At 37.9% G+C, this 27,334-nt stretch overlaps 1 pseudogene; it reads right to left on the bottom strand.

Moving 5' to 3' along the window:
• Nucleotides 1-541: 541 nt before the first annotated feature.
• On the bottom strand, nucleotides 542-27,134 carry LOC128015005 (merlin-like; annotated as a pseudogene).
• Nucleotides 27,135-27,334: the final 200 nt, after the last annotated feature.

Below are 27,334 nucleotides of genomic sequence, written 5' to 3'. Positions count from 1 at the left end.
TCCTAAGGTCATACTGTATTTTGACCTTTAATATATTTATTTCCTATGAAGAAATTTCTCAATTTCTTTCTTTAGAAATTTTTCATGAATCCAGCCACAGATGTGTAACTGCCATACCAACAAATAACAAATATTTACAGTACAGAACAAAAGTGTGGACACACCTTCTCATTCAAAGAGTTTTCTTTATTTTCATGACTATGAAAATTGTCGAGTCACACTGAATGCATCAAGGGCTATTTGACCAAGAAGGAGAGTGATGGGGTGCTGCAGATGACCTGGCCTCCACAGTCACCGGACCTGAACCCAATCCAGATGGTTTAGGGGTGAGCTGGACCGCAGACAGAAGGTAAAAGGGCCAAAAGTGCTAAGCATCTCTCAGGGAACTCCTTCAAGACTCAATACTTACAATTTACTTAGTGTTAATATTGTATTGCAAAACACTTTTGCTGCTATTGAGGTGGGATACTGGTAAAGTTAGGGACAGGTTCAGTGGTGTGGGTAGATTTAAGGGTGGGTTAAGGTGTAAGGGACAGGACAACAGTGTGAATTATTTAATTACAGAAATTAATTGCATGCAGGTATTTTTAAAAGCATGCATGTACACAATGAGTACATTGTACCAAATTATTAATGTAAATGTAAGTACATAGTAGTTAAGGCCAATTAATATAAAGTGGGACCCATTTTTCCTCCTACAACATCGTAAAATTGTATTTGGCCAAACTGAAAGTGGCCATTCTAGTGGAGCTGTCTGAACAAACAAGGCTTCGGGGAGTTTTATTACTTTAAAACAAATCCACTACTCAGTTGAGCATCAGCAGAGAGGACAAGCTCCGGCTCAGTTGATGTAACTGGTTCAAAGGTGTGGACAGCCGTGACGCCAACAAAGAGACTGTGATCAGGAAGGACTGAAGCCTGAAATGGGCTGCACTCACTTCTCTTTCTCGATCTCCATGGACAGACGTTTCATGTCTCTGTCTTTGAAGTCAAAACTCAGGTTCTCCATACTGAAGTTGAAGTTAGGACTATGCAGTGAAAGAGAGAAAAAGCAAGAGAAGGAAAAATAAAAAACATGTTCAAATGAGCTGACCGGGCTTTATAAAGATCTATGTACAAATAATAATCAAGGAATATTACAAAATTAATAGTTCTGTACCAAACATCCCAGTGTTAAAATACTAAATATTATAACTTGATAGCATCTTTCGAATAAATGAAATGAAAACTTGATATTAACTTCTAGTCAAATCACAAAGTAAAAAAAAAATAACTTATATTGCAATAATGCTAGACTATTCACTTAACTTTCTAAAGGAAACAGTCACTTCAAAAGTATTTAATCACAAAATGACTACACATAAGACAATAATCATTTAAATACATCATCACATTTTTCTTCTGTAACATTGCATGTTGAAGTGAAACAGGCTTTTTTATTATTTGATTACATAAAATGTCAGACACTAATTAGAAGAATTACACAAAGAATGTGTAAGAAAATAAATGAGTTGACCCCAATTTAGATTTTTTATGTAAGCCTAACATACTAAGTCAAGTCAATAATGCAAACTTAAAAAAAATTACCAAATCTAAAATTATGCTAAAAAGCAGTTGTAGAAAGACATTTAACTGTAACATTTTCACTGATCAACCTGACGTTCAGTGTGGTGACTAGGAATTCATGCACCTAGTATGAGATTTTTAAAAACTGCCTTAAAGGGGCCATTCACATATCGCGCCTAAAAACGTGTGGAAAACGCTAGGCGCCCCGCTTTTTCCTTCTTTCCAAAGCCCTCGGGCAGAAGCGCTCCTGAGGCATCTGCCTTTGCTAAGCAACCATGACATGCTCTCTCCATGAAGATGCGAAAATTTCAGCAAAGCATAAATGGATCTCTCTTTAGTATCTCTGCTACTAAATTTATTTCAAAATGGCAATCCATATACAGCTATGAACAGCTGTTCCTTCATCTTGGCTGAGTTTTCAACGTTGTTACGGGAAAGGATGAAGCTGATTGGTTAGTTCTTGTCACATGACCCGCAGTGCGCTTTCGACATTCTGAAAAGTTGAGATGTTTTTAACTCGATGCGGTGCGGACGCGCCTGAAAAAAACGGGCGCGTCGCACTGCTTGCGCGATGCAACCGCGTCGCTTCCATTATGAGCGCGCATGCCGTGCACCTACATTGGAAATAACGAAAATGTGCGCGCAAAAGACGCGATATGTGTACGGCCCCTAAATTTGCCTCGGGCGGGAAGACTTATCTAAACAAAGTCAAGCTCCGGTTTGCCTTACCAACCCTTAGTTGGATTTTGTCAAAAGACCAAAGGAGGCTTCAGGGTATAACAAAAATATGTAAATCATCAATACCTGCAGACAGCGGCAATGCTTTGAAATGCCTCCTGGATTTTTAAGTGGTCGAATAGATCTAACATTAGCCACCCATAGGAGAGAGCTAATGTTTGAAATGATACGCTGACCTCCAATCACCCCTTAACTCAGCGTGCATGTAAAATGTGCGGATGAGCTGCCAGATGGATTTTCAAGAGTATACTCAAAGCTTTTAAAGAGTGGAAAGAGCTCAGCTCCCAAGGGCTTAGGCTAATAATTAGGGAACTCATCGTAATAGCAATGAAATGTGGTTTCCAGGTAGAAAAAAATTCCACCTTGGGAACATTTGTGTAGGAAAAAAAGCTAATTTTCTGACCTCAATTATATCTTTTGTTTTATCCATATATGAGGCTTAGGACAATCCCTCAATAGTCTTCTGTTTGAATCAGATATGAAGTGCACTCAGTCATCATGTGGATTCGAACCTGGCAGATATTCACAAAGCATTTAATGGAGGTATTTAAGATAACAGCTGTCTCTTGCTAACAGTTTCCCTTCAAATAGGAAGACATTCCGAACTCTGAATTGTAATCCAATTTAGAGAAGCATTACAACCATCTCATGCAATTCCTGGGACCCTAGAGGGCTACCTAAGCATTTTTTTTTTAAGTTGGACAGCCTAATATGAATAGAAATATTCCTTCTAGATTGCATTACGATGGTTACTTTGAGGCTAAAACACAAAGATTTCCCTGGATGCAAGGGGAAAGTTTACTTGTGAGTAATGGAATGGTTGTCTGATGCAACTTTTGTTTAAATAAATTATCTTGACATTGACAAATGGCCAAAAGGCTAAATCAGACTAGCGTAAAAAACATAACTGTGCAGAGTTTAAAACCCTTTTTTTTTCTTACAGATAAAATTGGAGTGGATTCAGACTCTAGCCTGATTAAGAATGACAAGCGTCGTTGTAATGTCATCTGTGGAGATGTTGAAGAACGCCGTTGGGGAGTGTTTCGGTAACGGATGGGTCATTACCGAGTACGCCCATTTTCTGGTGTTCTCCAGCAGTTTGTTTTTGGCTTTGCACTCTGATTCTCTTGCCTCCTGCAGGTCCTGTTTCAGCTGGTCGGCCTCATCCACCCTGAGGAGAATAGATACATGGGTTACTCACTCAAGGTTTGAACCCTTTGAAGTGGACACAGTGTTGGGATCTCCAAAGCACAGTTTCAGTTGGAAATGGAAAAATGGATGCTCAGATCAGCAGAAAATTGACTCTCACAGGCACCAAATCAAACAGCTATCCCAGCATGCACATCAACAGAGTGCCACATACTATGTAAAGGCCCAGCAGATAGGTTTGAGAAGGAAGCTGTGAGAGGAAGATCTGGGACATCTTTTATGATGCATGTTCACATACTGAGTTTTGAATAATAAATTATAGGTGCTGCTAGTTTTTAGCCAATGTTTTTAATCAAAACTGATTTTTAATAGACAAACTAAATAAAATAAATTCAAATATACATTTAAAAAAAAAAATCTATGCCATGCTGCTATGCTGTCATGTCATTGCTAATGTCTTCTAGATGGTCCCTTAGGTTTTCTTTCTGGCCAGATTATTAGTATTATTTCTATGACATTCTAGTATTTATTCATATTTGGAATTAGCTTTTATTCCCATATTTTTTGTTTTCGGTTTAATTTTAATCTAAGATTTTTTTTCATAAAGATTCATTTTGTTGTGTTTTTTTTATTATTTGTACTCGTTTTTTATAGTTCTATTTGGCTTTAATTTACTTAAATTCTAGAGATTTTAGTGTTTCAACAAAGACACAATTTTCTTTTAAATGTTAATGAAATGTTTTTTTTTTTTTAAATCTATATACTGTGTATATACTATATAGATGTATACTCTCTCTCTCTCTCTCTCTCTCTCTCTCTCTCTATATATATATATATATATAGAGAGAGAGAGAGAGAGAGAGAGAGAGAGAGATGTAAAAAAAGTATGACTAAGTCTATTTTTACATATAATTGTATATTTTTAGAAAATAATGATACACTTGAAAAATAGCACCCACTTTTCGAGTTAAAATAACTTTTCAACCACAAATGATCTGTTATTATTTAACCACTGGTGGTACACAACTAAATATTATTATTTAAACACTAAATATGTCATTTGACATATCACCATGTTATGCAGCCATCTGAAAAGCAGTGTGTGTGTGTGTGTGTGTGTGTGTGTGTGAGAGAGAGAGAGAGATGTTACCTCCTTTCAGACTCTTCTGCCATCTTGAGGGCAAGCATCTCAGCCTCTAGCATCTTCTGTTCCACGAGTCTCTTCTCCTCCTCAGTGTGAATGGCTGTCACCTTTATAAAGAGTAATTCAGAGCATGATGTGTCCTCAATGCTCCTAAAGGATCTTCTATGAGCAGCTGGTGTGGGCAAATGCTCACTAACCTTAATACGCTGTATCTGGTGTTCAGCCTCGGCCGCTTTCTGAGCCAACAGCTTGGCCTCCTCCTCAGAGATTTGTGCCTTCTCCGCCAACAGATCTCCAGTCTCCGAGTGCAATTGAGAACACAGAGACCACACGCTTTGCAAAAATGCACATCATCATTTTGCTTCATTTGATGCCCTTGTTAACAGCATTAGATGGTAAAAGCACAGCATATTATGCAAATGCAGCATGATTAATAATGGAAGCTATCTATAGATGTAACTTTTGCTGTTTTTCTTGTTTCCACCGCATTTGTGTAAAAAAAAAAAAAACTGTTTCATAAAACTCAGGTCTAACACATTGGCGTCATTTGTATTACAGAAATCATGTCACTAGGTAAGATTTTCATTCCAAGATATATCTCTCAAAACATTATCTACTTTTGGCAAGAAAAAAAAAAACACTCATAAATATTTTAGAGAGCAAGAGAAAGAGAACATAGGACTCGCAAGAATATGAAACTCTCTGATTAAAAATAATAAGACCAGTGCTAGTCTGAGCCCTGCCTGTAAATGATCTGAATTAGCGTTTTCCTGAGCATGGATGGTGAACTATTAGAAGAAATGCATATACCAGTTGTACTCACACTTATATGAGTTTAAGAGCCGAATTTCTTTTGTTTGCTGATGTGAACTGAACAGTGAGTCTTAAAATGTTATGTGAAAGTACAGAGATGAAACAGAAATATACCCTTAAGAATATTATATTATGCAATAATAAATTCCATTTATTAATATTTAGGTGGGATGGGTGCCGAAAAAAAAAAAAAAAAAAATATATATATATATATATATATATATATATATATATATATATATATATATATATATATATATGCAAATTTCACTTAGACCTTAAAGTGGCTAATATGTAAATGTTCAGATTTTTATTTAGAATATTACTTACTGTTTATGATTTGTTATTTATAAAAATAATAATTTTATCATTATTATTAATGTACTGGTATTTTTGACATCCCTAGACGTTGTGCCAAATTAATTATGATTGACTGACTAAAGAAAATAAAAATAGGGAAGAACTGAAACAGACACACACAAAAACCTGCTACAGAACAATGTTTGGGGGAAAAAAGATGAGTACTAAACCACAACAATCACCAAGGGCTGAGTAGAAGTATAGATATATGTGTGCACTAGCAAGCACTCAAACGATTAGAGTAAGTATATTACTGTGGGTGAGGTTTTAGTTTCTCACCAGAGCTTCACTGGCCATGTGAGCTTCGTCTTGTAACTGAATCAATCTCTTCTCCAGTTCATCACAAGCTCTTTCTGCCTCCTCACGCAATTGTTTCTCCCTCTCCAGCCTCTGCCTCTCGATCTATAGAGGTGCAAAGTGCTCATCCGTATTTCACCAGGATTGCAGCACAGCTAAATGGGTTTAGTGGATCACAAATCTAGCACCTGGTTAAAGGTGCCCAGAGGCGCAACAGGAAAATCAATGCAAATGGTGACCATGAAGTCTTGAGATTTCCCTGACACTTCCCAAGCTCTCCAAAAACAAGATAACAGTTTTCCAAAACTGCAATCATTTATAAAAATATTTCTAAACATACATTACTGTTCAAAAGTTTGGGACAAATACATTTTTCCCCAGAAAGGACGAGTTAAACTGATCAAAAGAGACAGTAAATACTTGTTAAAAAAGATTTATATTCCAAATAAATGCTGAAAGACTTTTCAAAAACATTTAAAATATCTCACAGACTCCAAACCTTTGAACAGTTGTAGTGTGTTACTTATTAAAAATAATTAATTAATAAATTAATTTGGATGCTTGTTTCTCTACTATACTGAATATTGTTATCTAGAGCTACATTGCCAGATAAAAAAAAAAAAAACTATAATAATTAGTTATGTATGCATTAATTTTCTCTGTTGGTTCTCGTCTTATTTTTATTCCTTGATTTTTTTCTCCTTTTATATTTCTATATTTGCCATTTTATCCTCTTTCCTTTCAACTTTGTTTGCTTTGCTTTTCTTTTGATCCTGTAAGACAGGAGCTCACGGAAAATCAGAGCCCAGAAAACAAGTTTGTTTAGCATAAACGATAATCTTTCTCAGTTGGTGTAAATCAGGTAATCATTCACCCTTTCCAGCCTGTTTGCAAGCTTTCTCTTCTAGCCTGCATCTTCATCTGCTGGACTAAGAATCGACTCGGCATCTCCTCATGAAGAGATCATGGTTCCCGATGCACAGCTGAAAAATCTTCGAACACACAAAAATCGCTTTATTAGAGGCTTCACAAAAAAATTTAATGTTCTCATGTCTTTGTATGAGCTGTATGACTTTTTAATGACTGAAACTTCAGTCCGTGTTTCACAAATGGCTTCAGAATCAAATATGGCTTCAGAAGATTTATAAATTAGACGTTGGTTGAAGGGGCCGTTTTATGATAGTTTTATATAGTCATAGTTTGGAAAAAAGCACTATAGAGATTCAGATAATTTCTCCTTTTGTTTTTCACTGCAAAACTAAAATAATACTGGTTTGGAGTAAGTAAATAATGATTGAATTTTCAATTCTGGGTGAACTATTCCTTTAACTAAAGCATGATGGCATCTCTAAATTAATTAATGGCATAAAGATTTATTAAACCAACAGTATTCTGGCTGACAGCCCAGATCTTAAACCACCATATCACAGTGGGTTTGTGAAGATTCATTTGAAATTGCAAGTTTATTATATTTTTATATCATGATCACTGCAGTGGCTATTCAGAGTGAAACAGAAGTCACATGGCTGACAAAAGTCATATGTCAAACAAAAAGGCAGAAATAATGAAGTTTCAAGCAGGGTGGACACCAAAGGAAGTGTGAGATTTAAGTTAAAGGTGATTAGGGCACAAATAATTTAAGGCTTGATTATTAATGGTAAACAATAATAAAAGCATTTGGCTGTCTGGAGTTCTACCTCAGATTATTGCTGCCATACAGCAGCGGAAGCATTTCTTTCCCTAATGGAAAAGTAATTGACCCCATACATCTCCAGATCCTGAGCTATTTTTAAATACTCCATCTCAGCTTCATCTCTGCAGCACACAATAACAAACAAAATACTGGGAGGGAGAAAGAAGGGCAGAGAAAAAGAATAAATTAGACAAAATAAAATCTATTCACCGCAGGGCTTTAATGAGACCCGTTTGACTTGGAGTGCAAAAACTAGAGGACACGCAGTATGTCTTACAGTAACTGATTGTGGCAATGAACACAAATGCACACATACTCACCATTAACTCCCCAATTAAAAAAATATCCCACTAAAAATAACAAGATTTTTAGGCAGATTTTTACTTCCTTCATATTCTCATGAGTCTGGAAGCAACCTACCCTGACTGCATTAACCAAGAGCGGACAGCACAGAATGAGTGAGGAGTTGTTCGTACAGGATGTGTTTGTGCTTTCAAAAACAGCCAGTATTTCAAAGCTGATCTTAAAAACAGCCAAAAACATCAACAACAAAATTATTAAATAAATAAATATAAATAAAATTGAGAGAGAAAAAAAAATACATGTTTAAAAACATTATTAACCAATTTTATTATTACTTTATTAAATTATTTATTAAAAATAAAATAAAATAAATAAATGTATGAAATAAGGCCTTTTTGTGTTTGAATAACCCTGCCTACCTTGGACAATAAACAATAAAATAACTAAATAAAAAACAAAATAATAAAAAAAAACGAATTTATTTAATTAAAATAAACAAATAATTAAACATAAATAAAATATAAAAATAAACATTTTGTGTTAATACCTTGGAAAGATTTAATGTAAACATTACAGAAAATGCCTTTAGAAGTCGATATATTTCTTTCTTTTATTTTTTATGTCTATTCAGTGCTTTATTCATCTACCACTACAATGTAGGCTAATGTCATGTTTTTTATTATTTAGTATATCATATTTCAATGTATCAACTGACAGCCCTGCTGATTATATATATATATAGTAATTATAGTATAGTATATATATATATATATAGTAATTTACTTACTCAAAGGAATCAGTTTCCAAAAGATACATTAGCTAAAGCACCTGGAGGACTTAAAATGGCACATAAAAATATATTACATGTACACTATATTAACTATATTAAAAAAGTAAAAGAAACGTTGACTAGCATGGGACTTCAGGGGGAAAAAAGATGCTATAGAATGGAAAACTTCTGATATCAAATTAAGCTGGGTGTATGTATGAAAGAGAGATAAAAAGAGATGTGCAGACTGTGTGTTTCATGAATACACACTGGAGTGCTGTCAGATGCAAGGAGAAGGTGTGGAATAAGAAAGTGCCCTACATGCATCTAAATCGGCTCCAAAGCAACACAGGAAGTCAGTTCTATCATCACAGTAGACCACAAAATATTGGCTTTTTTGAGCAAAGCTATGCCTGGATATAGATAAAGATAAAGTAGATAAAGTAGCATGCCAGTTTTTCATTTCGTAAGTGTTTTGACTGAACATAACATAGAGTGAAGCCACACCTGCGCAACGGTGTTCGTTTATTACATTGAAGAGCCAGACTTCTAGCAAAGTCTGATGCCTTCTGAAGCCGATTCTGGCCAATAACAGCCGTCTAACTGACATGCAAAGCAAGCAGCACAGTTTGCTTGTTACACTTGATTGAAAACTGTGATTTTAGAAGGCTTTTGCCTTTTCTGTGTGCAGCATGCATCGGCGGTCCATAAAAAAAAATAAAAAATGTGGGCCAGCTGTCTGGGACTGAGGCTAGAATGTGCAATACCTGGTTCTGCCCCTGTGCTCAGCGTAGCAGGCCGTGATTCTCTCCTCCCACATCTCTGCAGTCATCTGGTACAGATGAATGACCTGCACAACAGAAAGACACATGAAGATCAGTCATCAACTTGAAAAGTCTTTAACTGTCTCATCAGGGCGTTTTCAGAACGGAGCTCTTGGTGCGCACCAGACTCTGCTTGACATCAGTATTCATTTTCTTTCTTGGAATGAAAGCTGCTTTCCATCTAAAAAAGGGAAGTGAACAACTGTTGATGGCATACACTACCATTTCATTTTTATTTATTTTTTTTTGGAAAGAAATAGAAACTTTTGTTTAGCAAAGAGGCCTTAAAATGATCAAAAGTGACAGCAAAAACATTTATAATATAACATTCATAATTGCATCATTATTATAAAGTATAATAAAATAATTAATAATTTCTACTTCAAATAAATTATATTCTTTTAAACTTTCTATAAAAAAAAATATCCTGTTTCCAGAAAATGCTAAACAGCAAAACTGCTTCCAACATTAATAATAATAATATTAGTATTACAATTATAACCAGCGTATTAGAATGATTTCTGAAGCATTGTGTGACACTGAAGACTGGAATAAAAAAAAAAAATCCATCATAAGAATAAATTATTTTAAATTGTAATATTTAACAATATTACTGCTTTTACTGTATTTTTGATCCAATATTTTCAACATGCCATATTTTCGGAATACAATTACAATGCATTTCTCATATTAGCTGGTTTCCACAGACATCATCTTTATAAAATAGCTCATCTTTTGTAACATTTCTGGGCCAGATACTGGAGTTACGTTCTGAACTGGTGGTCGAACTGGTTTAGCGAAGGTGCTAAATGGCTGCTGCTAGTATTTATTTGGTACACATATTGATTTCACAAATGTTTTGAACCAAACAACACATTGGGCAGAAAAAAAATCAGGTTCATATGATCGACTAAACCTATAATCGAAAAGACAAAAAAAATGTTAAGCTAAACACAATGGCTAACAGAGCTGAAGGACATTTCCTAATTAAGTGGGACTATTTAAATCCTTCAGACGATTTTGAATGCCAGTGGAGTAAACAAACGCTCTTTCTCAGTACTTACTGACATGCGAGCGAATGCTTCCAGCTGAGAGCTTTCACTACATCTAACGCCCCACGGGACGCCTTGCAGGCTCGTTACAGAGCTCTGAGAACATAATCAGCAGAATTAGCATGGAGCTACGCCCATCTCAACATCACACTCACTCGCTTCGGTAGCAGCTTCTCTTGAGACAGGAAGCCCGGCTTGTGGACATTAGGGTCATGATAGCATACTGCAGAAAAAAGACAAGAAATCAAACTGAGCTCAATTATGAACACAGAGAGAGGGGGAATAAAGACTTCACTTAAAGTTAATTGAGTAACAAGTTTACAAACATTGAGTGAAACATAAAAGCTTTTTCAAATCAAAATAGGATGAAATACAGCTGTGAGTTTTTTTGAGAAGCATTATGGGTAAGATAAGTAGAGAGTAAAAAAACAAGTGCTCTAAAAGATAATTGCTAGATTACAATTTTTGGTTTGTACATTGACCATGGGACCTAAATGATACAGATTATCTTAGAGAAGTTAGATATATATTTAAAAAAAAAAAAAAAAAACAAGTTTGGGGTCAGTGAGATGTTTCTTGTTTTTGAAAGATCATCAAAATAAAGATCAAAAATACAGTAAAAAGTGTAATATTGTGAAATATTACAATTTAAAAATGAAAAAAAAAATGTAACCATTTAAATTTGTTTTTTTAACAATATTTTTGTGGAAACCGTTTAAAAGAAATGCATTAATTTGAAATAGAAATATTTTGTAACAATGTAAAAGTCTTTACTGCTACTTCTGATCAAAAACGTATTAATATCATATTTGCCTCAAACCTTTGTGTACATCCACATCCCATTCTTGTACCCACACTGGTACACATTAATTAAATGTTGTGGTTCTCCTTCTGAAACAGTGTGAAACTGAAGTAAATGTATTCAGTGCTTAGTGTATATATTTGTTTCGAAACACTGAGGAAATTGTCTTTGCTAATCAACACCACTCCACAGATGCAGTACATAAAAATAGCCCGGAAAGCTACAGTAAGAAAAGGAATATGAACTTCACTATCTACCAAAAAATAAACATCATTTCGGATTGTGGACTGCTTGCAGAAACTGAAGAAAGCGCAAATCATCAGAATCAGACAGGAAAGACGATAAAAATCCATCAGTGTCACACTGCCTTTTTTTTTTTTTTTTTTTTTTTGAGCTGTACAGACAGATTCACTGCTCAGCTGTGATGAGACTGGCATGTGAAAGTATCCCCATTTGAAGCGTCTCTGTGAAAGATTGCTGTCTAAAGCTCGACTCCTGCATTAAAAACAAGTGTTCACAGTAAGGGAGAAACTGCTGCCATCTCAGCCTCTCCTCTCTGTTCAAGCTGCTCTTCCAGTTCTTTTTATTTCTTACTTGTGTATATCTGCCTATGCCTCTCTTTTTTTCATTCTTACTCTCTTCACATCTCTTCGCTCTCTTTTCTCATGCCTTCTATAACTTCCTGTCTTTCTGAATAACTCCAAACCTGCACCTGGTGGCTTTAAATGAAGTCAGAAATCTGTCACGTAGCTACTCACATTTGTATATCAGATAAATATTTGTGGACAAGCTGCATTAAAAGCCAAAGAAATGCATTTCTGGAACTGCACATTAACTGAAATTATAATACTGCACCAAGTAGCAGAATGAGCAAAATCTAAAATTACAACATATTTTATATAATGGTAACACTAAATGTAAAACTTATTTAATTTATGTAGAATTCTCTCTCTCTCTCTCTCTCTCTCTCTCTCTCTCTCTCTCTCTCTCTCTCTCTCTCTATATATATATATATATATATATATATATATATATATACATAATAGTAACTATTTGGATAATCGGTTGAATCAAATACTTCAGACATTCAAATACAAATTGAATACTACTATCCAAAAACTTCGCTAATATTTTAGTTTGTTTGTTTTTGAAAGTCTCTTATGTGATACTCCCATCCAGTTTTTAGAGTCAGCGTTGCTCCGTGTCTGACATGAGTCAGAGAGAAACAGAGTGTGATTTCTAAATTGGCACAAGGTGAGCTGTGTGCAGTTAGCCAAGGCTTTTGGATAAATCATGTGTTCTTGTGGCCCCTGAGCTGTCAATCAAACTGACACTTGCTTAATGAAATGCACTTCTTTCTGAGGGAAGAGTGTAATGGGATAGATTCAGACCTTGAAGGACGTCCATAGGAGGTTAAGCTTTAGCTTCGACACCTTTCTGTGTGTCTATCAAGGAAAGAAGGGTTTTAAAAACAGGTGTGTTAGAAAGAGCACTGACCTTAGCGTGGTCGGCGTAAGAGGCTAACAGCACCGAAGCATCAGGTGGACAATATATCTCCTCCTCTAAAATACTCTTCTTCGCCTGTGGGATTTCAGAGAAGAGTTGGATAAAATTAATAGAACTTTATTATGATTGCTACATATTTGAGGGAATGTGCTACCAAGAATTTTATGCAATGCCATCATGATAGATTACCCTGATATTCACCTAGATCTTGATAAAGGGCACAACGGTGGAGTTAAAGAACCATTTGTTTGCAGTGTTTGAATCTGCATCCTTTTGGTTACCTGCCCAGACATTTAACTATTAACAACTAGCAAGTATTTTAGATGATATTAGAGACTCAGATTTTTTCTTAGCCTAAAATAAAAATGTTTATTTGAAATAGAAATCTTTGGTAACACTTAAATGTATTTTTCAAGTTTGATCAATTGAATGGATCCTAGAATAAAAGTATACATTTCTTAAACAAAAAAAACCGCAATCAAATAGATTAATAAATACATAGGGGATTACCATTGTACTGTATGCAGGGGCGGATCTACCAGGGTTGGAGGCAACGAATTAAAGGTTATGGCCAATTTGAAAATTTACTAGCGCGAATCTTTCATGATTCGTGATCCCGCTCCGAACTCCCGAACTGATTCAAATGATTCGTGATCCCGCTCCGAACTCCCGAACTGATTCAAATGATTTGCGATACCCAAACTGACTCAAATGATTCGCGAACCCGCTTTGAACTCCCGAATTGACTCAAATGATTCGCGAACCCGCTACGAACTCCCGAACTGATTAAATTGATTCGCGAACCCGCTCCGAACTCCCGAACTGATTCAAATGATATGCGATCCCCAAACTGACTCAAATGATTCGCGAACACGCTCCGAACCCCCAAACTGACTCAAATGATTCGCGATCCCCATTACTGACTCAAATGATTCGCGATCCCGCTACGAATTCCCAAACTGATTCAAATGATTCGCGAACCTGCTTTGAACTCGCGAACTGACTCAAATGATTCGCGATCCCGCTCCGAACTCCCGAACTGACTAAATCTGCCTAGGGCACCAACTCCCAGAGGGGGCACCATCCCAGTTGCTCCAAAAAAAAAAAAAAACTTCCTCCATTCTCCCATCCGCGCTCGCGACCACTCGCACCTCATGTTTGCCGATGAATGTTCATAATTGATGGATGGATCCAATCCAGTGAAGAGAAAAGAAAACTAAAAGTAAAAAAAAAAAAAAAAAAAACATAAAGTTGGCTTGACCTTGACCGTTCGAGAGTCTCAAATTTAGGGACCGTCTCTAAAGTCACATGTGATATTGGTATACACTTTTCTAACGTTAGTAGCATTCGAGGAGAATTACTTAAAGTCATAAAAACAACTGTAATTGTTCATGTAGGTGTCACCTATAATGCACAATTGAATTAAATGTTTGATATTTATTAAAATAATCTGTAACTCATATGTAAATTATGCTACTCTTTCACCTGGGCTCAAACGCAAATTTGAAGCTCAATAGCATTTGAGGAGAAAGACTTGCAGTCATAAAACAATTGTAATGTATTAATTTAGGTGTCAGCTACAATGCACACCTTATACATTTTTAATATATATTAAAATAGAGTATAAATCATTTAGGTAAAAATGAGGCCTGTTTATCACTTTTAGGCACATTCCTGTGAAAGTTTTTTTTTTTTTTTTCAGGTTCCCTTACGAAAATTACACATGGTTTTAACAATAACAACACAAATCATGGTTCTTGTAGCCATGGTAACTTCAAATTAACCATGGTTTTGTTACTTCAAATAATAATTTACAAAGTATTAATATATTGTATTTTTTATTTATTTATTTTTTTATAAAAACAGACCTATGCCATCAATAGCCTTTAAAATGACTTAAAACGCATTATATAAAAAAAGTATGATGCAATAATGATTGGTTAAGAATAACACTGTTACAATACATGATATAGGCAAATACAAAATAAACAATTAATGTACATGTTATTACAAATGCCATGTGATTGCTGCTGTTACACTTACAGGACAATCAAATCCTTGTTTAGGCTACTGACCAAACATTTAATTCAAATATTCACTTAATCTTTCATTTTTGGACACCTTTTTGCTAAAGATGACACAGGCTTTATAATTTCTTCAACAGAAAACATGCATATAACAACCCTTACAAAAATAAACCATGGTTTTATCATAGTAAAACTGCTTAGTTTCCTTTTGCATGATTTCTGAATGCTTGAGACTATAAAAATAAATTAGAGTCATAATAAAGTTATAGCCATAGATAAATGTCGAGAGCTACAATTGTGATTTGTAAATAATACAATTTATTCATTTAGTTTTTTATTTGATGAAAGTTCTTTTTTCACCCCTATAGTAGTTTTCTTCCCTCATCATATTTGAGGAAGGGGGGCACAACAATACAGTCCTGCTCAGGACACCCATTTGGCCAGCAGCGGCCCTGAAGGTGTTGTTATACACATCTCTGGGAATGTGTGCTCTGCTACACACACACACACACACACACACACTGAAGCACGAGTGGTGTTTTCAGCTCTTCACTATATCGTATATACAGACATAAAGTGCAATGTCTTTATGACAACCTGTCAAAATAAAATTTCGGTACAACTTGAAGAAATTCAAACAGAACTATAGTACTATTGCACAGTAGAGTACGCTTTATGTCGAGTAGGCCTATTAGATAATAAAAATAGTTTATTAAAAATAAAATACAGAAACTCTGTCTACAACTCACCAAAATAAAAGTTTGGTCTAACTCAAAGAAATTATGTAAGAAATTGCTTAGTAAAATATATTTAAAAAAATATGTACTAAAACATTATTTTAAAGGAATATCACAAAAGTTTTCATAGAAGTTTTAATTTAAGCTTGCCAAAACAATAACACCATATTTTCAAAAACAATTTCTAAAAGTGCATTTGTATTTGTGCCTATAATGTTTACTTAGTTATTATTATTTTCAACTAATAAAACCTATGCTTCAGGGACTATGTTCATATAACATCTAAGGCTAAATGTAGCTCTTGACTGGTTGAGTTAGATGGTGATTAACACTACACAGTAGAAAATCAGTTGAGTCTCCCCAGCTGGAAATGTCATTTGACTGTTAAAATCTTGTGTTTTTAAAATAAATTGACATTGGTAACACTGAACCTTTCATAATGCTCTTAATTACATGTTGATGCATACTGTATGCATTAGTGAGTGTGGTGGTGCTTATGGGGTATGGTCACTTATTTCTTATATTAACTGTTTCAAATGCAAGACATTGATTGCATGAGTTAAGTTTGTAAATGATAGCCTGTGTCCTTTTGTAGTGTGCACATATATTTATCATTAAACTGTGATAACTGTGGCTAAATTCAGTATATATACGTCTGCCATATGTTGCTACCCCTCAAAAATTCCTGACCCCTTCTCGCCACCCCATCAATATTTTTCTAGATCCGCCCCTGACTGTATGCATCCAAGCATAAACTTTAAATGTAAAATAATACTAATAAACAGGTTAGTTTAGCTAAATGCCAACTATTACATGGAAACGCAAAGAGCATAAGACCAAGTAATGTTTGGTATCAAAACTATTTTATGACGTGCTGTCTACAGTATGACTACTTACTCAATTCAAACCATGTCAGAAACAGATCTCTAACTGATAACTTTAATGCTTTATAAAGAATTAGATATTTTACCAGGTACTTTCTGAATAGATAGAATAAACAACACTATGTGTTTTTTTTAGCTATTCTAGTCACGACTATCCATTAGTAAGCCAGCAGAGGTTGTCTCCTTCCAGCTCTATGGACTGCAAAGCCCAGACATCATTTACAGCTGCAAATACAAAGCAAAGGCAGAATATCTCAGGGTCAGTTTTAAGGACTCTAGAAGCAGCAGATGGCTCACAGGTTACACATTCACTGTTGCAGGGCTGTTGAGTTGAATTTCAAGTGGGGCTGTAGGGAGAAAACAGGCGACCTGGCAAAGGACTGCTCCTAGTGCAGACTCCTAAGCCTGGCACAAATCACTGCATGTCTGTTTGTAACAATGTAATTTGTGCGTCCATTATCTAGACTTGAATGCATGAATAAATAAATCTGGACTTGCATTTCCTGAAGGATCTAGCAGTACAAACAGCAGTAAACTAATAATGTCGAAGTTTTCAGTAGGTTTAAGATTTCTGAATCTGAGCTCAAATAAAATATAGTTGCATGGATTCTAACCAGAGGTGTAGTGGTAAAAAAAGAGGTGGGTAAACTATAAATTCTGGGTGACCACATCGTGGTTACGGTAAGGTGGGACACTGCCTACCGGTGTATGTGTATCCTGATGACATCGCTATAGGCTATCATTTGATATTGCTACCAAGGGTATCACTGGTTATTCCCTCATATAGGTCACACAATCACTATTCAATTCATACATTAATCTAAGTTCTTGTTAAAGAGACTCAAGAAGGAATAATAAGGTTGAAATCTATAAAGTTTACTAAATGACAAAACATAAAGAACATTTTTTTAAAAAATAGGAATAGAGAGGGAGGCTAATATCCAGGGGTTCCAATGCAATGTACTTGTACGTAATGATTAGGGATTTTGGATTATTTTCATAGTCGATTAATCTGTTGAATATTTTCTAAATTAATCAGTTAGTTGTTTGGTCATTAATATGTCAGAAAAATGTGGATCAGTGTTTCCCCAAAAGCCCAGGAATGGTCCTCAAATGGTCCTCTCATTTTGTCCACAACTCAAAGATATTCAGTTGACTGTCACAGAGGAGAGAAGACTCTAGAACATATTCACATTTAACAAGCTGGAATCAAATATTTTTTTACGTTTGTCTTTCATATATTTTATCAATGACACAGACTGCAATGACACAGACAGCTTCATTGCAGAAGGACATCCTTTTGGTCACGTGGTTCACGTGAGACGATTGACAGCTTTAGTGATATTGCACTGATAGACCAACGCTATTTTTGCGGATCGTGGATATTGCATGTATACGAACACAAATAAACCGGAGATGAGATGAATGGCTGCTGTATGAGTGATGATTTCTATTCAAAATAACGGACGTTATTATTATTATTATTATTAATTGCCGGATATCCATTTTTGAATTTTCTGTTGCGTGTCATTCATTTTGAACGAATCTTTAATATGACTCAGGACTACAGAGTTGTCTCAGAGAGTGATTCGTTCATTTTGTGTTGACAGCACATGCGGATTACACAACATATGGGTTCTGAATCGCCAGGTGAGGTCCGAGTCTTTTATTCTTCATGTCAGTCCCATAGAGACGGGAAGAGAAAAGATTAGTTCATTTCGCTGAACGAGACTCCGAGATCCGAGTCAGTAAAATGATCCGAACTTCCCAGTACTGGCATCACCGCAAGCAATTGGTCAGGACTGACAGTTGCAGCGCAATATGAAAGACTTCATCGGCGTTTACGTGCGTTTAGCCTCCACTACATCCCTGAATCTAACCTGTTAATAGAACTATACATAAAAGGTATACATATTAAAAATGCCACATTGAATGCTGAACTATCTTGAAATGTCTGAATGGAGTCTGTATGTTAAGCAGTCAAGCTGAACTAATTCCAGAAACCTGTGGAAAAGAAAAGAAAAAAAAAGAAGAATTTCAATGCAGAGCTGCCTTACAAGCACTGTAACGACTAATTGATAGACTACTGAATGAATTAAAGAACCAGATTGATTCCTGACTTCATGCTTCATCAAAAGAGAAAATGAATGAAGGATGAAGGAACAGACCCCTGACCTTTATGATCAAAAAAAGTTTGTTTATGTACACAGCTTCTAAATGCAAAACATTTGTTCACAAGGAAAGGTTAGTATTAATTATTAACTAGAAACCAGAGCCAAATTATGAGTAAAATATTGCTGCCTTGCCAAATGAGCTGTTGCTAAAAGCACAACTACATGAGAGACGGGTGGTCACTGTGCCGACCATTAGCTGCTTGGCAAACCAAAAAAAGATCTTATTTAATGATAACGAGAAAATGGAAGCCAAAAGAAAGTTTAACGACAGGGCAACATTTAACACAAGGTCAAACTCATTACCCATCGGCAAATCAATAGTTTACTCAATTTGAGTTTGCTCAAAAATGCAATGTTTTAAATCTGCATGACTTCACCAAAATGTGAAAGAAAGGGAGGGATTTTTTTTCCTTCTATCGCATTCAACCAGTGTTATGTTTTATTGATTTACCGATTTATAGATTTTTTTTGTCAAAAGTGAAGGTAAAGACTTCATAATGCTACAGACATTCTATTTAAAATAAATGTTATTCTTTTGAAATTTATATTCATCAAAGATTCCTGAAAAAAATTATCACCGTTTCTACAAAAATATTAAATAGCACAACTGTGTCTGAGAAGCAAATCAGCATATATGAATAACAGAACGTAATGGCTGCTGAAAATTAACTTTAAAATATAAAATATATTAAAAAGACAAGTTCTTAGTTATAATTTAAGCCCTTTAAATTGTGATAGCATTCAACAATATCACTAGTTTTACTGTATTTTGACCAAATAATTGCAGCCTTGAACATCAGAGAATTCTTTATATATATTTAAAACAAACGACCCTAGAATGTTATTAAACTGTAGTGTATCAATATAATAATAATAATAATAATAATAATAATAATAATAATAATAATAATAATACAACTATTTATTTTATATAGTGCCTTTAAAGCAGTTTTTCAAGGCAGTTTACATAAAACAAACAGATAAAACACATGCAACACAAAAATGGAAAGAACAGACTAGAATAAAAAAATAAAGATAATCAATCAAGAAAAAGCTAACCTAAAAATAAGTTATACACAATACAGTAAATAAGATACAGGATTTAGACTCTGATACAAGAAGGGAGTGCATTCCAAAGTCTAGGAGCATAGGATGAGAAAGCCCTGTCCCCTACAGATCACAAGCATGTCTGTGGAACAGCCACAGACAATATGATTTGGAATATAGCGCATGAGTCATATATACTTCTTTTATGAGGTTTATGGTTTTTTGTAAAAGCGTGCATAACCTGTTAGCATTCCTGTGTGTTTTAGGAGTTTTATGCAAAGTTTACAGGGTTAACCCTGCCATATAATAATAAAAGCTTACATTCTGTTTTAATCTATTCTTTTCATTTGGTATTTTACCAGCCACACTCCTCATTCACCTTTGTTCCACTGAAAATCATGTTCAGTGTATTTTTAAAAACATTTGTGTATCAAGAAATCAAGATTGGAAGACATCAAGTGGAATGATGTTTAATGACAAAATGTAAATTTCCAGGTAAACTATGCCTGCCAAGACATGCTTCCCAGTCATCATAATTATCCATCCATCCATCCATCCATCCATCATCTTCCGCTTATCCGGGGCCGGGTCGCGGGGGCAACAGTCTAAGCAGAGACGCCCAGACTTCCCTCTCCCTAGCCACTTCCTCCAGCTCTTCCGGGGGGACCCCGAGGCGTTCCCAGGCCAGCCGGGAGACATAGTCCCTCCAGCGTGTCCTAGGTCTTCCCCGGGGCCTCCTCCCGGTGAGACGTGCCTGGAACACCTCCCTGGGAAGGCGTCCAGGAGGCATCCGAAATAGATGCCCGAGCCACCTCAGCTGGCTCCTCTCGATGTGGAGGAGCAACGGCTCTACTCTGAGCTCCTCCCGAGTGACCGAGCTTCTCACCCTATCTCTAAGGGAGCGCCCAGCCACCCGACGGAGAAAGCTCATTTCGGCCGCCTGTATCCGGGATCTTGTCCTTTCGGTCATGACCCACAGCTCATGACCATAGGTGAGAGTAGGAACGTAGATTGACCGGTAAATCGAGAGCTTTGCCTTACAGCTCAGCTCCTTCTTCACCACGACAGACCGGTACAGCGACCGCATTACTGCAGAAGCTGCACCGATCCGTCTGTCAATCTCATGTTCCATCCTTCCCTCACTCGTGAACAAGACTCCAAGATACCTGAACTCCTCCACTTGAGGCAGGAACTCTCCACCAACCTGAAGTGGGCAATCCACCCTTTTCCGACTGAGAACCATGGCCTCGGACTTGGAGGTGCTGATTCTCATCCCAGCCGATTCACACTCGGCTGCAAACCGTCCTAATGCACACTGAAGGTCCTGGTCTGAGGATGCCAACACGACAACATCATCCGCAAAAAGCAGCGACGAAATCGTATGGTCCCCAAACCGGACACTCTCCGGCCCTTGGCTGCGCCTAGAAATTCTGTCCATAAAAATTATGAACAGAACCGGTGACAAAGGGCAGCCCTGCCGGAGTCCAACATGCACCGGGAACAGGTCTGACTTACTGCCGGCAATGCGAACCAAGCTCTTGCTCCGGTCGTACAGGGACCGAACAGCCCTAAGTAGGGAGCCACCGACCCCATACTCCCGGAGCACCCTCCACAGGATGTCGCGAGGAACACGGTCGAATGCCTTCTCCAAGTCCACAAAACACATGTGGACTGGTTGGGCAAACTCCCATGAACCCTCCAGCACCCTGGAAAGGGTATAGAGCTGGTCCAGTGTTCCACGACCGGGACGAAAACCACACTGTTCCTCCTGGATCCGAGGTTCCACTATCGGCCGAATTCTCCTCTCCAGTACCCTGGCATAGACTTTTCCAGGGAGGCTGAGAAGTGTGATCCCCCTATAGTTGGAACACACTCTCCGGTCCCCCTTCTTGAAAAGAGGGACCACCACCCCGGTCTGCCAGTCCAGAGGTACTGTCCCCAACCGCCATGCGATGTTGCAGAGGCGTGCCAGCCAAGACAGCCCCACAACATCCAGAGACTTGAGGTACTCGGGGCGGATCTCGTCCACCCCCGGTGCCTTGCCACCGAGGAGCTTTTTAACTACCTCGATGACTTCAGCCCGGGTGATGGACGAGTGCTCCTCCGAGTCCCCAGCCACTGCTTCCTCAACGGAACACAAGTCGGTGGGATTGAGAAGATCCTCGAAGTATTCCTTCCACCGCCCGACGATATCCCCAGTTGAGGTCAACAGGTGCCCATCTCTACTGTAAACAGTGTTGGTAGGGCACTGCTTCCCCCTCCTGAGGCGTCGAACAGTTTGCCAGAATCTCTTCGAGGCCAACCGATAGTCCTTCTCCATGGCCTCACCGAACTCCTCCCAGGCCCGAGTTTTTGCCTCCACGACTACCCGGGCTGCAGTCCGCTTGGCCTGCCGGTACCTGTCAGCTGCCTCCGGAGTCCCACAAGCCATCCAGGCCCGATAGGACTCCTTCTTCAGCTTGACAGCATCCCTTACTTCCGGTGTCCACCACCGGGTTCGGGGATTGCCGCCTCGACAGGCACCGGAGACCTTACGGCCACAGCTCCGAGCAGCCGCAGCGACAATGGAGGTGGAGAACATGGTCCACTCGGACTCAATATCTCCAGACTCCCTCGGGATCCGGTCGAAGCTCTGCCGGAGGTGGGAGTTGAAGATATCTCTGACAGGGGGCTCGGCCAAACGTTCCCAACAGACCCTCACAGTACGTTTGGGTCTGCCGAGTCTGTCCAGCTTCCTCCCCCGCCATCGGATCCAACTCACCACCAGGTGGTGATCAGTTGACAGCTCCGCCCCTCTCTTCACCCGAGTGTCCAAGACATATGGCCGAAGGTCTGATGACACGACCACAAAGTCGATCATCGACCTCCGGCCAAGGGTGTCCTGGTGCCACGTGCACTGGTGGACACCCTTATGCTTGAACATGGTGTTCGTTATGGACAAACCGTGGTTAGCACAGAAATCCAATAACAGAACACCGCTCGGATTCAGGTCAGGGGGGCCGTTCCTCCCAATCACACCCCTCCAGGTGTCACTGTCACTGCCCACGTGAGCGTTGAAGTCCCCCAGTAGAACGACGGAGTCTCCAGTCGGAGCACTTTCCAGCACCCCTCCCAGAGACTCCAAGAAGGCCGGGTAGTCCGCACTGCCATTCGGCCCATAGGCACAAACGACAGTGAGAGACCTATCCCCGACTCGAAGGCGCAGGGAAGCGACCCTCTCGTTCACCGGGGTAAACTCCAACACATGGCGGCTGAGCTGGGCGGCTATTAGCAAACCCACTCCAGCCCTCCGCCTCTCACCATGGGCAACTCCAGAGTGGTAGAGAGTCCAGCCTCTCTCAAGAAGTGTGGTTCCAGAGCCCAAGCTGTGCGTTGAGGTGAGCCCGACTATCTCTAGTCGGTACCTCTCGACCTCCCGCACAAGCTCAGGCTCCTTCCCCGCCAACGAGGTGACATTCCACGTCCCTAAAGCCAGATTCCGTGTCCAGAGATCGGGTCGTCGGGGGTCTCGCCTTCGACTGTCGCCCGATCCTCTATGCACCGGCCCCTTACGCTCCCTCCTGCAGGTGGTGAGCCCACAGGAGGGCGGCCCCACGTCACTCCTTCGGGCTAAGCCCGGCCGGACCCCATGGGGGAGGGCCCGGCCACCAGGCGCTCGCATACGAGCCCCAACCCCGGGCCTGGCTCCAGGGTGGGGCCCCGGCTGCGCCATGCCGGGCGACGTCACGGTCCTTGATTTTAATTTTGCCATAAGGGGTTTTATGAACTGTTCTTAGTCTGGCCTGTCACCAAGGACCTGTTTGCCTTGGGAGACCCTACCAGGAGCATATAGCCCCAGACAACATAGCTCCCAGGATCATTCGGGTACTCAAACCTCTCCACCACGATAAGGTGACAGTTCAAGTCATAATTATAAAAAAGAAAAACAAGAAGAAGAAAAAATCATCAGGCCTGCTCTTTTATCCATCACCAAACTGAAAACAGTCCCAAAAGTAGCATGCAATATGTCAGTAACTGGTCAAAAAGATTCTGGCTATTACAGTCATCTTTTCAGTCTGCTTTACAAATGTGACAGCACTTTACGAGTGCAGTCTGGGAAGGGTGGTTGTTCCTGATAAGCACCCATCCAGGAGAGATATTTAAACAGGATCTGCACATCCAGACACGCAGCTCTATCCCAAGCCTACATATGAGCGGAGGGCACAGGCTAATACAGAACAGACTCACCCTTCTCCAATCCCTTCCCAGAATTCATTAGCATCTTTTGAGAATTCATTACATTGGTTTCAGAGTGCACAGCTATTCTGAAGCGGTGCAGGTCTACTTCCCATTAGGGGGTGAAGATAGGCAACTTATATTTTCTCAGAATGTTTATATCTTCATCTTATACCCTTTGCAATGCATTAAATCTAACAGATTGGTACAAGCACTGTAAAGTGAAGGGCAAATTAGATAAAAAAATGTAGTCACAATGCTGTTGGTAAAACTGAACTGAGAGTACATTTGTGCAAGACAGATGCTTATTTACCTCCCATGCCGAGCAACCAGCTCGCTCAATAAAATGATTGATAATGAAATCAAGGTGTTATTGCTTAATGGTTTCTGATCGCTCAGACTCAATCTTGGCAGGAAGCCATATTACGGTGGGAGGTGTTCCTCTGGGCTTATAGAATCAGAGACAGGGGCTCTGATGTGAAGCACACAGATTCCACATGGCTGAACACAATCACACCAAACAATGAAAAAGAGCGCTGAACCTACAGACAGCACAGCCCTCAAACCTCTATCACACAGAACTGCCCCAAGAAACCAAATACAGGAGCTCAGTTCTGCTGCAAAGCCTATGAAATTAAATGGCTATGAAATGAGTATGGGTCAATGACACATCATCAGCTGCTGTTGTGTACAAACAATACTTACAGTCCAGCTAGATTAGTTATGTACAACACTATGTAGATATCAAATCATCGTTTTATGTGCATTGATTTTGCTCTTGCTTTTAGATCATGATGGTAATCTAAGGGTTAGGAGTTAGGCTGGTATCACAAAGGTGGCAGATTCAATCACAAACAGGTTATTATTATTAAGGAAAACCAAAAACATTAATCTAAATGAAAACTTAGATTCATCATAACAGAAAAATACTGCTCTGTGGTGCTTGATTAAGAATGAATGGTAATTTGAGGACATCTGAAGGAGTGCACACATGTGAGTTTGAGTCACCTCTTTTCCCACCATTTCCCGTCCTCTCTATATCCTCCTATCAATAGAAGTGGCAACATGCCAAAAAATTCCAATTAATTTGAGCTGTAGTCCAGCTAAACCCACCTGAGCCGATGACTCACCTAATGAAGAAGAGCACCAGCTCTTCTTCAACATTTTCTGGGGAAAGCTTGGCCAGGAAATGAAACACTATGTGCTCTTCTTTGGACATATCATGATTCAAAACCTAATACAAAGATAAGTCATAACAAATGCTGTGCTGTGTCTTGTAAACTTTATATACACTGACAATACATTACTAAAATATTCCAAGACACTACCACATTTTTGGACATGATAAAAATGATAACACTTGTACCAAAGTAGTGCTTTAGCATTCTTTGAAGTGCAATGAAAAGAGTACATGAATAAGTTCAAGCCTTCAGTATCATAATATTACCAGGGAAAAAACACTTTACTTTTTTTTTTTTAACTGTCACTCACGTTTTTGAAGATAGACTTGAATGTGCATGATACAAACCTACATTTTTATAATTCATGACTGAAAACATTTTGTAACATGATTTTGATGTACCATTTACATGGTAATGCAATGTCTGATTTTAAAATGGGTTTTGAAGAATGAATTTTGAGATTTTATGTTTTCAAGTGATATATAATTTCTGATGATTTCTAAAATGTGATAGAGAAAAAGGCAACGAGGGAGTATTTTTTTTTAAACAAAGGTCAAAACTCCTTTTGTAATGTAGATTTCTGAGGGTGCACTCTTGTCATAAATTAATCTATTACTTTTCCTACATAATTTTTAACAAAAGATATTGGTTAAATATATATTTGGGAGTCTTAGACCTTTCCAATGATATATAGTTTGTCAAGATTAGATTAGATATTATTGTAAGATAATATAGTCAACATAGGCATCCCGTATTCGGGATGGGGTGACAGTTAACAGGTTAAAGAGTAATGAGTTGGTTTGGTTTTCATGAGAGCATGTTTGTATTTATTCTACCTTTCAAAGATTTGGCCTCATTAAGATTTTTGTATGTTTTTTCACCATAGATGCATTCAAAAAAATCCAAATACAGTAAAACAGTAATATTTTAAATATTACAATTTAAAATAACCATTTAATTTATTCCTGTGATGGCAAAGCTAAATTTCGAGCTTCAGTGTCACGTGATTCTTCAGAAATCATTATAATATGCTTATTTGGTGCTCAAGAAACATTTGTTACTATTAATGTTAAAAACAGTTGTGCTGTTTTAAAAAAAAAATCTGGAAACCGTGAAAAAAATGTTTTCCAAAATGTTTGGCAAATACAAAGTTGAAAACAGCATTTATTTGAAACATCAATTTATGTTTTAATGTAGAGCACATTCTTTCTATTAATTTCAATGCATCTTTGCTGCATAGAAGTATTAATTTATTTTTGAAATCTCACTGACCTCAATTTTTTGAAAGGTTATGTGTATCATTACACATTACAATTTAATAAGATTATATTTAAGAAATATTTTCAACCCCTAAATGAAATAAATATCAGGATATCTTGATCTATTTAACATGACAAATTAATAATGTTTCCAAATCATTTCCATCACCTTCTTGTCCATCTTCAGCCATGCCACAGTGTCTTTGATGTCATACCGCAAAAAAAAAAAAAAAAATCTCACTGAGACCCAGTGTCCAGCACACAAATTCAAAAAGATCCGTTCCTTTCCACTTCAGCTGCAAAAACAAAAATCACAAAAAAAAAAAAAAGCAAGCTTTAAAGAAGTGCATTCTGAACTTTAGGCTGAATTTGAAAATAATGAATTTTAATAAGTTGGGGTCAGGATTTATAGACAGACATGGACTGAAAACAATAAAACCCCAATCTTAATTTCAAGAAGATTTTAAAGGAAAGCACCTAAAAACTCTCTAGGGACTGTTGCAGACTAAACGAAATCAGACTGACCACAAATCTGAACAGCACCAGCATAATGAACACTGACATTCCCTGAATAACCTCATTTCCACAGACCATGTGGACACAAGGCAGAGAAATGAATCTGAGCATCATTACAAAGTCACTGCTGTCAGCAAGCGCATTCCCTCATTTTTAGACATATCAGCTCATCTTTTATCAGGAGGACTACTGTCAGGAGGCCAGGGAAAAAAATTGGCATATTCAATTGGTGAAGAACTGTGGACACAAATCGTTGCATATTTCTCAATAAAATGACT

The sequence above is a fragment of the Carassius gibelio genome, chromosome A5, assembly GCF_023724105.1.
Source record: "Carassius gibelio isolate Cgi1373 ecotype wild population from Czech Republic chromosome A5, carGib1.2-hapl.c, whole genome shotgun sequence".
Taxonomy (NCBI): domain Eukaryota; kingdom Metazoa; phylum Chordata; class Actinopteri; order Cypriniformes; family Cyprinidae; genus Carassius; species Carassius gibelio.
This window is presented reverse-complemented; position numbering and strand designations above follow the sequence as displayed.